At 33.6% G+C, this 16,942-nt stretch overlaps 1 protein-coding gene and 1 pseudogene across 4 annotated transcripts in view; one reads left to right on the top strand and one right to left on the bottom strand.

Moving 5' to 3' along the window:
* The window catches only part of SBF2 (SET binding factor 2), a 448,846-nt gene that overhangs the window by 323,196 nt on the left and 108,708 nt on the right, over positions 1–16,942 (bottom strand). The gene's annotated exons all lie outside the window — the stretch shown is intronic.
* LOC141546234 (DCN1-like protein 1 pseudogene) lies at positions 314–1,559 on the top strand (annotated as a pseudogene).

Here is a 16,942-nt window from a genome sequence, read left to right on the forward strand (position 1 = left end):
CAGTTATAAAATCTAAATTGGAGAAATGAAATTTAAATTAAAGAACTGAAACCCACAAGGACATCAAGGAATAATCAAGAATGCAGGTTATCTTCCTCCAAAAGAATGTAAGCTCCTTGGGAGCAGAGACCAACTCTTGTAATCAGGAGTGGTGGCCTGAGATTTGAAGGAAAATAATACAATGATCCAAAAATACGAGTTCTTAGTAATAGTGAGTTTGCAAAAACCTGGTCTAACAAGCCCAGAGAAGAGATGAAAACAAGAATGATTATTAAAGGATTAAGGAAGATAATTAAAATTAAATAATTACTGCATGGACACATTATGGAAGATAGATAAAATTAGACTTGGAATGCTGGATGGAGGACCAAGAATGGAGCTTGAGGTCAGGCTGTATCCACTATGTATTAGCCTCTAAGTAAAGAAGAGTAAAGAGAATGTAACAAGAAGCTCATCACATTGTTTACCTTGTTATCCTATAGAATAGAGAATCCTTAACCATGAAAAGTTCCCAGAAAGTCTCATATTAGGATAAAGATTTTACCAATCATAAATAAGTGTGAGGCCTAACAGGGCCAAACACTTAAAGAGAGACAATATTATGCAAGGGATGAAAATAAAATTTATGTGAAAAAAAATTCACATTTAAAAGATTGCATTTAATGCCATATGGCTTAAGAGACAGAGGCAGTGGAGAAGAGGTAAAGGAGAGGAGAGGCATGGAGTAGGCCAACTCGAACAAACTGAAATCACTGCAGAAAGATAATCTTTGTCAGTTTATAATCTTCACACAATCTAGTGAAAAAACAGTTGTGTTATCTGACTCAGAAAATGCTGCAATAGACAACTTTCTCCAAAATCCTGAATGTTATATTAATGTTAAAGGATCACTAGACAAAAAGAAGTTAGAAGAGCTACACAATAGATACAAAGAGATAACATTTCTGTTAAAAGATGCTCAAAATGAAAATAAAATTGGCATAGATTATATACAGTAATTTTGTGATGATTTGGAAGTACCTGACCCAGTCAAAATTAGTATACTAATCAATGCTTGAAAATTCAGAGTAGCAACAAAAAGTGAATTCTCAAAGTAAGAGTACATGGATGGAATTCATGACAGAATTAGTATGTGAGAGAACACAGAAATGCTAAAAACCCAGATATCTAAGACAGAACAAAGATTGAAGCTAAAGACCCAGATATCTAAGACAGAACAAAGATTGAAAGAGCTGGGATAATTTAATGTTTTTTACCAGTTTACTTTCAATTTTGGAAAGAATCCAAGACAAAAAGAATTATATCTAGAAATGACCATTGCCTTCTAGCATTTAGTACTTAATAGGGATTTAAATTCCTAAACTTGAGAAACAAATTTTTGGTAGAACATCATAAAATGATCACTATCTAAATATACTTGTAATCTTCTTTTAGACATCAGCATAATGACAACAGATAATATATCTAATTATGGTGAAGGAGCATAGCTTGTGCTTATTGATGACACACTGGAATCCACAAGACCTTTCTATTCATATATATATGAGAAGAATTCATAATCTCTCATTTTCAGCTACCATAATTCTAGTTAACATCATGGAAATTATCCTTAACTCCTTTCCAGTTTGGGAATGTTTTGAGGAAGATAGTTCCAAGGCTTTCTACAATCAGCTGTCCTAATCCTCATATTGCCATAGTATTAATGCTTGTCTGATGTGTCCTAAAATGTATCCAAGAGACACTATCTCAGCCATTTGATGTACAATTGGTAGAAATTAAGTTTATGCTAAGACAGGCCAAAACGATGAGTCCAAGAGGTAGATTGAAAAATCCAGAGTCTATAATTGCACATATCTAGGTCTGTCTCCTGTTACATAACTCTGAAACACTTATGACTTACACTGCACCCAATTCCAGTTAAAATTGGAAGCTGATGCATTTTTGATTTCCTTCTCAGGTTAATTTTACATTATTTCAAAGTCCAATTCTTCTTGTGCAGCAAAATAACTATATGGATATATTTTATACACACACACACACACACACACACATTGTATTTAACATATACTTTAACATATTAAGCATGTATTGGCCTACCTGCCATATGGGGAGGTGATAGAGGGAAAAAGGGGAAAAGTTGGAACAGAAGGTTTTGCAAGGGTTAGTGCTAAAAAATTATCCATGCATATGTCTTGTGAATAAAAAGGTACAATAAAAAAAAAAGAGAGAAAGAAATACTCTGATATGAAATCCAAACTCCCCCCCCCCAAAAAAAACCCAAAAATAGAAATGGAAGCTGAAAATCCCTACCAAGCTTGCTAATGAACAACAGTTAATAAGTCTACCTTCTTTATCCTAGTATGCCTTTCTGCTTCATATTTAGAAATCTCCTTTTGACACTAGTCCATGTTGTATCCCATCAACCCAGTATAACTGATAATGTGACAGCTTCTGTAGCAACCTTATCTAAAATTTTATATAAACTCAGACCCTCACCCAAGACTGTGTTTTTCACCAGAAGGCATATCTCACTCCTCATCTAGATAGGCCCTTATCCACACCATGCTGTTAGATGGGACAGTGGGAGCAAGGAGGCCCACATAACTCTATCCCTGATGTATCTATGCTTTTGGGGCGGTATCAATACACCGCTCTAACCCATCTCAGTGTCACTGGAATGGAATTCCACCCTAATTATGCATGATTCTTCTCTTTTCCTCCCCTTTCCATGTTCTAGGTAATTTTATCAGCTCTCATGGATCTAATTATCACTTCTAGGCAGTAACTCCCATATACACCCAGTCCTAATCTCTTTCCCAAATTCTAATCATATATTATCTACTGCCTGCTGAACATCTTTGCTTCTATGTGGTTCCACTGTCATTTGAAACTCAGTATAACCAAAGCAGAAGTAATTCTATTTCCTCAACACTCATTCATCTTTCCAACTTTTGTTTCTATCAAAAGCACCACCAACTTCTAGTAACTGATGTTAACAATTTCAGTATCATTCTTGCTTCTTCCCTCTACTTTATTCCCATATTGAATAAAACTGTCAAACAAATTTGCTCTCCAAAATAAATCTTCCATTTTTTCCCTTTATTCCTACTCATGTAGATATCACCCTTTTCATTTCTACTTCAACTTAGCTGCAAGTTTTTGAGTCAGTGCTTTACTAATAATCTGAACTCTCAACAAAAACAAGTGCTCTTCTCAGTGTATGGGCTGCCCACTAAAGTATATAAGTTAGACAATGCTTTTTATCCATTTAGGTTTATTACTATGGGTAATGCTAAAATTATCGCAGCTTTCACTTGAGGATAATTTTGATACTCTGTAGCTAAATGAAATGAACAAGATATCATTTATGAATATGAACATTGGAATGACCTCATGCCATGACAATCTCTCTTTTATTTGAACTTTGTTTAGATAACCCTCTATGACAGTGGAGAATACCCTAAGTAAGCACGGGTCTTCCTGGTTTTTGCTTCACTTGATTTTAATATTCAGTAGATCACTTAATGTTATCTCTTACAGTTAAACTTATAATCTCATAAAAGTTATTTGATTGTCACATATTCATAGGAGGCAATTCTTTCTACTTCAAATATATATCACAGGATATGACTCAGACATTTGGGAATTTTAAAAACACTTACTTCTGGTGCTTAGTTTAGTCTTTTAAATGATCCAGAAACAACTGTTTGTACTATGTGACTCTGGCTAGTAGAAATGCCTTTATCCTGTATTAATAGAGGCAGCTAACATCCTGACTTAGTTCTGGCTATACTGACTTGAAGGTACATGGATAGATAGACACTTCTTCCTGTGAAAAAGGAAGCCAAATGAGATGTCTTAGCAAACCCCTTTCCTTCCTTTAAGGAAATAAAATAAATAGATAAGAAAAAGGGTAAGAACAAACAATAACAAAAAAAAACAAAAAACAAAAAAAAAACTCACATGAAGCACCACACAAGCACATATTCCCCACAACTTAAATAATGATATGTGGTTGTTGTGGGATCCTGATCAACTCACTTCCCCTCTCTGGGATTTCAATTTTCTCATCTATCACATAAGCATTTGGACTAAGGATCACAGATTTGGAAAGGACCTGGTCTAGTCTAACTTCTTCATGTTAAAAATGATCAAAGGATCACAGTCAATGAGTTCTAGGAATTTTTCATGCAGAATACATTGCTAAAAACTATTCACTATAAAGAAAAATTCAGTGTAAGGTAGACTCCATTCAAAAGGTCATGGTCATCACTTATTTATCTTTAAAGCAGTCTGCTACACATGATAAGGAAGGCATCAATACAGGACTGCAGTGCACAATTGCTTCCACATTTACTTGCTTTTCTAGCAAAGTGCATCATAACAACCATCTGAAGTTTTGAAGGTACAAGAATTATAAGCCTCTCTGAGGGGCTTTCTTAGTTTTAATATAAGTCCCCTATTCCAGAAAGAAGAGATCATCAGAGTGGTCAGGGAAGGTTTTATATTAAGCTAAGATTTCAGCTTGTCTGTTAAGGATGGATAGGATTCAGACAAGTAGAGGGGAAGGGAAGAATCTATCAATTAGGAGAAGGTCAGGAACAATGAAAGGTAAGAAGACAGGTCAACATGACACATGAATAAGACAGTATGAATTTATTCCATTCTGGCTAAAATAGAAGGTTCATTTGGGGAATATAAGGAGATAAATCCAGAATTGATAGGCTAATTGATTCTACTTGTTTCCAACACAGAGACAACAAAAGCTCACAACTTTTGATATTATAATTTTATTCAAGTCTATAAAGGTTGATAATTCTATTGCAGGCAAAGATAATAGGGCTGCTTATATGTAAAGCTATTGTAAATTTGCATATCTGCCAATATCAGAATGTAACCATTATATAGGTATGTACACATGCATGTATATATATGTATATATATAAAACACATAAAAATATATGTGTATATATCTCCCAGTTGTTTTGATAGAAGTAGTAGTATTAAATGAATCCACTTTGATTAGTATTTTATGGTGTTTTTTAGCTATCAGATGAAATGAAAAGAGGGAATTAGGGGTGTTCTTGACCATTATCGAGAGTTGGAAGAGAAAAGGAAGGGACACAGGAGTTATAAAGAATATGTGTGTGGGATGGGGGGGGAGGGAGGGAGGGAGAGAGACAGAGAGACAGGCAGAGACAGAGTCAGATGGAGGGGAGGGGGAAGGAGGAGGAAGATGAAGAAGGGAAAGGGGAGGAAGAGTAAGAAGGAAAAGGAGAGGAAAGGGAAGAGGGAGAGGAAGAAGAGGGAGAGGGAGAAGGAGAATTAACAAGCAATGAAAGACCAAAGGAAAAGGAGAAAGTATGCACAATATCTACCTAAGGCAAAGAAAAAAGCTAGCAAGAAAGGATATTCTATGAAACATTCTCACATTAGCTGCCTAAGATAGCAGATGGGTTTTCAAAAAGAATCATCAATAGAACTACAATAGAAGAATCAAAATGAAACTGTCCTTTTAGCACAAGGATGGAGCTATGTGAGAACATTATAGAAGAACCTAGCTATGATTTGGCTGTGAAATGGTCAGCAGTTTCTGGCTCTAATGAGTTATCATAACCTACATAACTAGCACATAGGTGTTGTCTTATTGTTGGTCACCATACCTCTTTAGAATATGACTTTCTCTACATGTTCTGACTTTCCCTCCTTACTTGATTCTCTTTCTCAATTTTGAAAGTTAACAGTCTTTTTATTATTTCTCATCAAATTTAGTTTCTTTGCAAGTCTGGATACCATTTGGGACTAATTAAACAATCTGCACCTTTCCCAAGTCACTTCACTACATTCAAATGAACTCATTTGGCATGTCACAGAAATGCCTTTCACTATCATCTGCAACTTAAAATATCATAATATAAAATAGTAGGATAATTTCCACAGCGAGTAAGGGAATGATTATTTCATTATAAGGTATTCATAAGTTAAGTTCTTGTCTGATTGTTACTAGATACTATAAAAGCACTTACCCATCTTAAAGGGTGCCATTTTTATGAGGACTGCCAAATTACCTAAATGGTAGAAGCATGTTGAAAAATAATAGCAGACAGAACCCTTATACTTGACATACATGTAAAATGTTTTTCTCTATAATTTTCTACAATTTCTACAGGACTCCACAGAAAGTTTAAAGCTAAATTTATGCTTTAAATGTCAAGTTGCTACAAGACCTGTGGTCTAATAGGGAGTAATAAAAGTTCACACGGAAGATAAGAAAGAACACTGGCTTAGACACATAACACTTGGGTTTGAATCTGACTCAGCTACTTAGCAATGAATAGTCTTAGAGAAGTCATTTACTCCATCTTGGCCTTTTCCACAAGGAGATTAATTAAATAATCTTCAATATACTTTCCAACTCTAAATAATATGAATTATTTTATTTTACACAAGACCAAAGATTATTCTAAGTGACTGCAAAATTCATAAGAATTAAAACTACAAACAACTCAAACAGCAATGAAAAATTCAATTATTTGATATAGAAGCTACAGTATTCTATCAAAGATTACCAATGCTACATTTTCAAACAAGAAGTAGAATGAAAGATATCAACAAGAACATGTATAATGACAAAAGAAGGTGAGCTAGGCACAAGACAAGAATGAAACAAAAGATGGAAAATCCAAGTGTTATACCGGTAATATAAACATATTAAAAGAACTACATAGGCACCTTAGTATTCAATAAGTGGATCTAACATAAAGAAATTGTGTAAAAATATTGATAAGGGTTGCAAACGATGAAAAGGTATGAATCAAGTGACCACATTAAGAAAATTAGAGATCATTGAAAGTATCAAAGTGTGTTTTTATATATAAAATAAAATATAATGTGACAACAGGAAAATAATGGTGAAACACTAAGAATGAAACCAAAATATAACAATGTCTGAAAAATTTGGCCTTTTTTTCTAATGTGGGACATTTGTAAATCCACACCCATTTACCTCACCATGTCATGCTTACTTCACATGACCAGAAATTTAGTTTGGCAACCTAACTTTATAAAACCAGTAATTCAGAAAAAGTTTAAAATGCTATTTTTAGTTTTTAAACTCCTGGGATTGGGTACACATATGTTTTTACTTTAGTTGCTCAAGGGACTCCTTTCCGACACAAATACATTTGTTAGTCATTATAATGATGGGAAAGATGCAGAATAATGAATGACAGTCTAAAATGCAAAACTTGTGAATATCATTTTACAAAGGTTTAGATTACAAAAAAACTTAAAATGATTAATGTAGTTTATGAAGAGAGTTAATAATTATATTGAGATAATTCATCTTGCCAAAAACTATGTATTAGAAGTATACTTTGATGTGGTACATTTTTAAAAGAACAGTTTGGGAACTTTTACAATGATAACGACTTGAAGAGTGAAAGGAAATAAAGTAAATTTATAGCTTCTTTCATGGGAAATTTTGGGGATAGAAGCACCTAAAGGATTTGTCCAGCAAGTGTTTATAATTCCCTTGGTATGGTATAAAGTACAAAACTTTTTACTTTTAAATATGGAGAAATATATCTAAAATTAGAACATATGAACACAAACATCTGAGTCAATTGTTTTGCCCATTGCTTCTAAACAAAATATTTCAAATTCCACACAAAATTCTGAACATCCATAAATGTTTGCTCTAATCTTGACACTGAATTTGGATTATCTCCATGAAGGAAATCCGTGAACCAGATGTGAGTTCACTCTTCCAGATGTAGGAAAAAATAAAACAACATTTCCCTTCTCATTCATCCTAGTCACTGACAAACATGCCAAGATTAAAACTGCAAGGAGGAAATCTCACAACTTTTTCTTCAACTATTCAAAAACTATCATGACACTGCAGATACTTATTGAATTATAAATATATTATGATTTTTCTTTAAAGGAAGGGCAATTTGTCCTGATTTAGCCAGCTAAAGAATTCAGAATTCAATCTTTTTAACCTGTTCCATATGTTCAATCATATTGATTGCACTCCCCAATTAAAAGCTTATTTTGACATTTTTATGGACTGCTTTTTATTGCAATTTTAATTAATATATTTTGCAATTTTGAGCTTTGACAAATCTTGCAGATAGAACTGTTATAGATATATAAATGAGTCACAACAAAATTTAATTTAATTAGTAACATAAAGCAAGCATATTGTACAAAGAGAAAAAACCTTGGACTTGGAACAGACTAGAACAGCTGGGATAAGTCCCATCTTTGCCATTTATTAACATTGAAGCTCAACTTTCTTATCTGTACAAAAGATCTAAAATTACTGGTGCAATTTTATTTATAAGGATGTTAGGAAGATTAAATAATATATTTAACAACTACACAATTATTTAAAACATTTACATAATATTTTAAAGTTTACACAATCCACAAAGGTGTCTATTTCACACAAGGCTCCTCCCATCAAGCCCAGGAACACTAATTGTAGCCAATCCTGAATGGTAACTGTGATGTCTATTATTGTGACTATGATATGCAATTCATGAACTAAGGAATGGAAGGGACCTTAAAGGCCATCGAATTCAACCTTCTAATTTTACAAATGAAAAATAAGTCCTGTCCAAGTTAAATAGAGCTGGAATTTGAACTCACAACTTCTGACTTCAAACCAAACCTATTTTTCACTATACTATGCTTCCCTCAGACAACCCATGGAACAGGAGCCTTTGGACAGGTATTTCGGACAAAAAAAAAAAAAAAAAAGTATAACTGGATGATGAGCTAGACTTAAAATTGAAAAAAGAGGAAGATGAGGATGAACTGCCTTTGGGGGAAAAACAAAGTACCTTTAATGACATAATTTCTCTCACTTGCACTCTTCTCCCTGAAGAATACCCATCTAATTGTAATTTTTTAAATTTATTTTTAACATTTCAAAAATTTTTTGAATCCTAAATTCTCCCCCTTCCTCCCATTTCTCACTCATTGATAAAGCAAGCAATATATCAGTTACCCATGTGAAGTAATGGAAAACATCTCCATATTAGCCATGTTGTGAACAACAACAATAGGAACATCAAGTTAATGAAATAAAAGTGCTTCAACCTGCACTCTAAGTTCATCAGTTCTCTCAGAGACAGATAACCTTTTTCATCATGGTTCCTCTGGAATTATCTTGGATCACTGTACTGATGAGAGTACTAAGTCTTTCACAATTGATCATCAATACACATATTGCTATTGTTCTGTACAATATTGTCTTAATTTTGCTCACTTCAGTTTGCACTAATTCATATGTCTTTCCAGATTTTTCTGAAACTATCCTTATAATTTCTTTTTTTTAAGAATTTTTTATTTCTCATTACCTGAAAAAAACAATTTTTAACATTTAGAGTTTTGTTTTTAAATTCTGAATACCAAATTTCCCCCCTCCTTTTCTTACTCTACCCCAAGACAAAAAACAATCTGATGTAAGTTATACATTTGCAGTCATGCAAAACAAATTTCCATATTAAAAAAAAAAAAAAAAAACAGACAAAAAAAAAAAAACCTGTTAAAAAAACAGTAGGCTTCAAGCTGCATTCAGACTCCATCAGTTCTCCCTCTGGAGGTGGATAGCATTTTTCATCATTAGTCCTTTGAAACTGTCTTAAATTATTGTATTGCTGAGAATAGCTGAAGTCCCAGTCAATCTTCGTACAATATTGTTGTTGTATACAGTGTTCTCTTGGTTCTGCTCACTTCACTTTGCATCAATTCACAATTCTTTCTAGGTTTTTTTTAAACCATCCTACTTGTCATTTCTTATGGCACAAAAATAGGGGCAGTTAGGTGGTGCAGTGGATGGAGCACCAGCCTTGACATCAGGAGGACCTGAGTTTAGATCTGATCTCAGAACACTTAACACTTCCTAGCTGTGTGACCCTGGGCAAGTCACTTAACCCCAATTGCCTCAGCAAAAAAGTTTTTAAAAGTATTCCATCATAATCATATAACAACTTGTTCAAACATCCTCCAATTAATGGGCAGGTAGTTCCCTCATTTTCCCATTCTTTCCCAGCACAAAAAGAGGTGTTACAAATATTTTTGTACATATAGATCTTTGATCTCCTTGGGATATTGACTTAGTAGTGGTATTGCTGGATGAAAGAGTATACAAAGTTTTACAGACTTTGGAAATTCTTTCCATAAAGCATTCTTTTGGTGATGCAATGTGGCTACCAATCACACTTTATGAAAAATAAAAATTCCAGGTCACACTGGAGTCAATAATTTGCATGGTAAGTAGACAACATGTTTCTAAAAATTGCTCAGAGAAGTGATATATCATAAGAAGAATGCATGACCACAGAGAAATGCAAATGAAGACAACTCTGAGATACCACTACACACCTTCAGATTGGCTAGAATGACAGGGAAAGATAATGTGCAATGTTGGAGGGGATGTGAAAAAACAGGGACACTGATACATTGTTGGTGGAATTGTGAACACATCCAACCATTCTGGAGAACAGTTTGGAATTATGCCCAAAAAGTTATCAAACTGTGCATACCCTTTGATCCAGCAGTGCTACTACTGGGCTTATATCCCAAAGAGATCTTAAAGAAGGGAAAGGGACCCATATGTGCAAAACTGTTTGTGGCAGCCCTCTTTGTGGACAAATAACTGGACATGTATACATATATTGTATTTAATTTATATTTTAACATGTTTAACATGTATTGGTCAACCTGCCATCTGGGATGGGGGGAGGAGGGAAAATTTTAGAACAAAAGGTTTGGCTATTGTCAATACTGTAAAATTATCCATGCATATAATTGGTAAATAAAAACTATAATTAATATTAAAAAAAGAAGAATGCATGACCATAGAGAAAGAGGGGTCACCTATATGGTGAGAGCAAAGGATAATTTGTGGTCAATTCACATGTTCCTAGAGTACCTAGGAAAAGTCAGGAAATCTGAAAGAAGGCTCTACTCCCACTACACAGACGTTCTATGGAGGTCTTATGAGAGGACATGATGTTGGTCATCCAGGATGAAAGCACATAGAAGGGCTGCAATCTTTATCACTGAAGTCCCCCATTTCAGAAGATCATATTCTATCTAGGAAGACAATACACATGAGTGATATATTTACAAAATTTATATAAAACAAATATGAGGTAATTTTACAGGAAAAAGGCACTAGCAGATGGAAAATAAGAAAGGTCTTCATATATATTCAAGTTGGGCCCTTAATAAAATAGAAATTGAAAATGTACACTAACTAAATCCTCCCATGTTTTCCTAGCTGTGTGTGGATATGTATGCATGCATGTGTGTGTATATATATATAATGTACACATGCAAATTATATATATTCAATATGGCCTTAATAAGATCTCTAAAAACTTATTTTTGTATTCATTATGCACATTAATATAAAATGGCTTTCATTTTAATTGAGTAAAAACACTGCATATATCAATTACAAAATATGAATTTATATATAATACATATATACAAATATATTTTATAAGTATAAAACTTTATTCTAAAACTCTATATAATGGGAGACTAATCATGAGGGCATTTCCCTCTTTAGAGAAGGAGCAAGTACCTGTGAATATTACCATGTAATAATATAAATCTGTTAATTGGTTGAGCCAATGATGAGTATTCATACAAAAGGTTCTAGTCAAAGATCTCCAATTCAAATCCCAGTCAGTCAGAGGCTGGACCTGCCCCATCTCCCAACCATCCAGGACGTTTCCAGTACCGAAACTTATGAAATTATGATTTTGTGGGATTTGAAAAACTGAAAGAGTCAGATGGTGACATGAGGCGCCAGCAATGACACTAGTTTGACCCAGTTGAGCAGTAAAATGATTTGACAGCCAGGACATAGAGTACAGCAAGCCCAGCTAAACAAACAAATAATTAATACTTTGGCATTGCCACATCCAGAAGTGAACTTGGTAGCAATTTTAAGAAGAAAAAGACTTCTTGGGCCAAAAGTTTAAAGGTACTCCCTTTGGCCACATGTGCTCCCTAGCTGTAGGACTCAGTCCCTTCGTCCTTTAAATCTGAGGCCATTCTTCCAAAGACCAAGCATGTACAAGAGAAAGAATGTTCCCCTTGATTGATAGCAGCTAATTAATCATTACTAAAGAGCACACTAGCATAATAAAATGCTACTTCTAGGGATTTAAATCAGGTATAAGATAGGCCTTTCCTGGCAACATGTATTTTATACTCACTGCTTCTATTAAGGAGTATTGAAAGAATGTGAAATAAATGGCAAATCAGAACATTTGATGCAGGCTATTAAATAATTAGGTTTGGGTTATTTATTTATTTATTTTGTGCTGTGAAATGCATAAGTTTTTTTTACCCACATATGGGCTTAAACACTAAAGTCCGATGTTATGCCAACAACTCTTCAGCTTTCTCTCACAGTTTCTTCTCAGACAGTAGGGCAAATAACTATGGTCAGATTTTAAATACAAATAAACAAAAGGCAAAAATTATTTTGCACTGGCACAGATATTTTGCAAAAGGCAAAACCTACCTACCATTCTTCAAAAAAAAATAAACAAATTAAATTTTTCATCTCAATTCAAATTTGAATTTGTATACCACAAAAGTTTATTTGAGTCACCACAAAATTATGTATCAAATTTCAAGAAACAGAATATAAATGAAACAAGCCATGGACTAAAATGTCACATTCCATGCATGACAAAATTGAACTTTTTCTTACCAAAACACATCTGGGTCTTCCCTCTTCAAACTTAGGAAAGAAAATAGAAAATAAAGTGGAGAATCTGAGAGACACCACCACAGAATTAAAATTACATTCTTCAGTAAAATAGATTACCAAACCTTTTAAAAGCAGAATTCCATAAACATCTAATAAGAGTAACAAAAGAATACACAAAAAAATCCTCATGATAAGAGCCAGTCACTCTAAATCTGGTAAAGCTCTTTTGCAAGTGTTTTGTCCTCTATGGTGGAATGAATTAATTATTCTCTTTTTTGAAATAAGGCTCTAACAAATCCCTGGCCCTATTCCAAGAAACTGCCTTACTGAGAAAAGGAGGTTATCCACCATGAGCTCCTTCTTAACCTGTACTCAAAACCCCACTAAATTGTATCTCATTCTTTCCATATTTATCTTCTCATTGGTGAAGAAGCAATGGTTCTTGTCTTTGCCAAGGCCAGTTCCTCTAGATACATTCTTGATCCCACCGCTTCCTCTATGCCTTTATCATCTGTATCATCTATAATCTTTCTTTATCCACTGGTTCCTTCCCTGCTGCCTATAAACAGGCTTAAGGGTTGCCTTAATTCTTAAAAAAATCTTCACTTGATACTGTAACTCCTTTAAACGAGTATTTTATATCTATTCTACTTTTTACAATCAAATTCCAAAAGAATAAAATAAAATAAAACAAAACAAAACAAAAAGACCTTTCTGTGCCATCACTTTCATCTCCTCATTTCCCACTTCCTAATTTCTTCTAACACAATCATTCAACTTCTGACACAATCATTCAACTAAAATTGTCTCCAAAGTTATCAATTATCTTTGAAGTGACAAATTGCATGGTCTTTTCTCAAATCTCTTTTGGTCTTTGTCTTAGATGTTCTTTCCTCCCTTGGCTTTTATGGGACTATTGTTTAGTTATTTCAGTCATGTCTGACTTTGTGACTTCATTAGGGGTTTTCTTGGCAAAGGTACTGGATGGTTTTCCATTTCCTTCATCTTTCACTTAATTTTCCTACCTATGTCTCTCTGTATGTCTCTGCCTCTTTTTCTGTCTTCATTTATGTGATATCAACTCCAATGGGTTAAATTATCACTACATAAATGCATGTATATTATAGATATAAATTGAGATATCATATATACGACATTATAGTACATATATATTATATACTACATATTATAATACTGTTATATATTATATATATATATTTATTTACATATCCCAAATTTATATATCAAGCTCTAATCTCTCTCCTCAAATCTAGACATACACCACCAATTACCTGCTGCTGAAATCTCTTGAATCTGGAGTATGGTAACAAACTCAAGAGAACTCATCTTATTCCCCTTCAAATTCTGAAATTCTGTTTAGAGAACAACAGTCCTTTCAAGTGGCTTGGGTTTGAAAACTTTGAAGTCATTCTAATGTCTTAATTTTCTCATTCCCCACATGGTCAGCTCCTTAGCCTTATCAAATCTGCCTCTTCATCATTTCTCTCATTCCTTTATATTTATAATCCATTCCCCTAATAAAAACCCTCATTATTTCTCTCAGGCTATTGCCAATAGCCTCTTAATTGGCCTCTACTCTCTTCTAGCATGATGTTATGGTTCAATCATTTCAGTCATATTCAATTCTCTGAGACTCCATTTGACGGTTGGGTGTTTTTTTTTTTTTTGCATAGATAATGGATTATAGATAATAGATAATGGATTGGCTTGCCATTTTCCATTCCAGAGTTAATGCTCAATTGATTACTGAATTGATTAAGTTTAAGGAAACTACTATTCTTTATGCAGACCACTTTTCTGATTACAACTATATAGCAGTTGTGGGATTTCTGAAAAGTTAGGATTTTATGTTCTCTGAAAAACTAACATAACATATTGAAAAGAATGTGACACTTTTGGTCAAGTCTTCTTATTCTGAAATGTATGATAAATGAAAAGAATGGTGTCATTTTTTCATATAATCCAGCATTTCAATAGCAACGTGCAATTCTTCATGTCACTCCAGCTTACTTATTCATTGAAATAACTGATCTCATTACAAAACAAGTAAGAGAAACAAACAAAGCCTCCTTCAGTTCCTGCCTGGATTCATTATCAGAATTCACCTTTCCTTTCACCTCTCCCACAATCCCCAAAGCTAACTGGCAAATGCTTGTCTCACTGTAGGATAGGACATCAGAAACTTTCAACAACTTGCTACAGTGAATTCAACTTTCCTTAAGTCACTGACTGATGACTCTATTCCTATTTAGGCACTTTTAAAGTAACACTTTTGTTCTTCCCGGAAGCTCATGCTGCATTCCAGATTACAACAGGGATTAGAGTAAAACAAAGACAAAAATGTAAAAAATCAAGCCATTAGACATCCCAAAGGTTTTAAGCCTTTATAGAAGATTACAGGTCAAATCCTTCATTCTCCACCTCCACTTCCTTCTTTAAAAAAGTAAAATAAAATAAAATAAATGTTTTTATGTAAACTATACATACATATATGTAAACTAAAATGAAATAAATAATTCTGCTTTTATTATTTGCTGCTTTAAAAAATGATTAGAAAATTTATGTCCAAGGGGAGTGGGGAACAGTCTTACTTGGCAAATAAGTGGCCAGGAAAAAAATATGGGTTACTAGGGTATCTATGAAAGAACTCTGTTTCTCATCCACCTTTCCAAAAATATCTTTGCCTTTTTCTATCAAATCAAATCTCCCACTAAGAGATAAAAAAGAGAGAGAGAAGAAATCAAAGAAGAATAAATTTGAAAAAATATATAAAGTTATTTTAAAATGTTGTAATGGAACTATAATAGAATGAAATTCAACAGAATCCATCCTACTGATTAACCGTATTGACCATAGAGAAATCAGTTCCCTTCTCTGGGTGGTAGTTTATTAATACCTAAAATTTAGTGAATTAAAACAAGTGATAATAATAAATGTACATATGTATAATATGTATTCAAATATAAGCACACATATATATATACACACATGTAGAAAATAATATTGAATGCTACGCAGCAATGTGGTATTCTAGAAAGAACAAAATAATCAAAAGTAGATAATCTGGAAATCAGTATTGCATAGTAGATATAAAACTGACCTTGAAACCAGAAAGATTAGGATTCATCTTCATACCTCTAGCTCTGTAACCCTGTGCTCTGGACCAAAGGTATCTTTTGCATGTCAGTACTCCCAAAGCAGATTAAAATGTAATTGGGAAAACGTTATCAAACTGTGCATACTACTGCCAGTGCTACTACTAGGCTTATATCCCAAGGAAATATTAAAGACGGGAAAGGGACCTGTATGTGCCAAAATGCTTGTGGCAGCCCTTTTTGTAGTGGCTAGAAACTGGAAAATGAATGGATGCCCATCAATTGGAGAATGGTTGGGTAAATTGTGGTATATGAAGGTTATGGAATATTATTGTTCTGTAAGAAACGACCAGCAGGAGGAATACAGAAAGGCTTGGAGAGACTTACATCAACTTATGCTGAGTGAAATGAACAGAACCAAGAGATCATTATATACTTCAACAACAATACTGTATGAGGCTGTATTCTGATGGAAGTGGATATCTTCGACAAAGAGAAGATCCAATTCAGTTCCAATTGATCAATGGTGGATAGAATCAGCTACACCCAGAGAAAGAATACTGGGAAATGAGTATAAACTGTTTGCATTTTTGTTTTTCTTCCCAGGTTATTTTTACCTTCTGAATCCAATTCTTCCTGTGCAACAAGAAATTCGTTTCTGTACACATATATTGTATCTAGGATATATTATAACATATCTAAGATATATGGGACTGCCTGCCATCTAGGGGAAAGGATAAAGGGAAGGAAGGGAAAAATCAGGACAAAACTGAGTGCAAGGGATAATGTTGTGAAAAATTACCCATGCATATGTACTGTCAAAAAAAAAGTTATAATTATAAAATAAAAATAAATGTAATTAGGAAATAACTAAGTAAAAATATAATAGAACACAGATAATGTTAATATGTGATTTTCTAAGTGAATGTATATCCTATAGGGACCATTTACCAATGATTTAGACAAATCCCTAAGACTATAAAAGAAAAATAGAAGGAATTAAATTGGCAGGGAAAGTTCCTTAAACTGATGAAATCACAGATTCATGTTCTTATTTTGTAAAAATTAATATTCT

This window comes from Sminthopsis crassicaudata, chromosome 6 (assembly GCF_048593235.1).
Source record: "Sminthopsis crassicaudata isolate SCR6 chromosome 6, ASM4859323v1, whole genome shotgun sequence".
Classification (NCBI taxonomy): domain Eukaryota; kingdom Metazoa; phylum Chordata; class Mammalia; order Dasyuromorphia; family Dasyuridae; genus Sminthopsis; species Sminthopsis crassicaudata.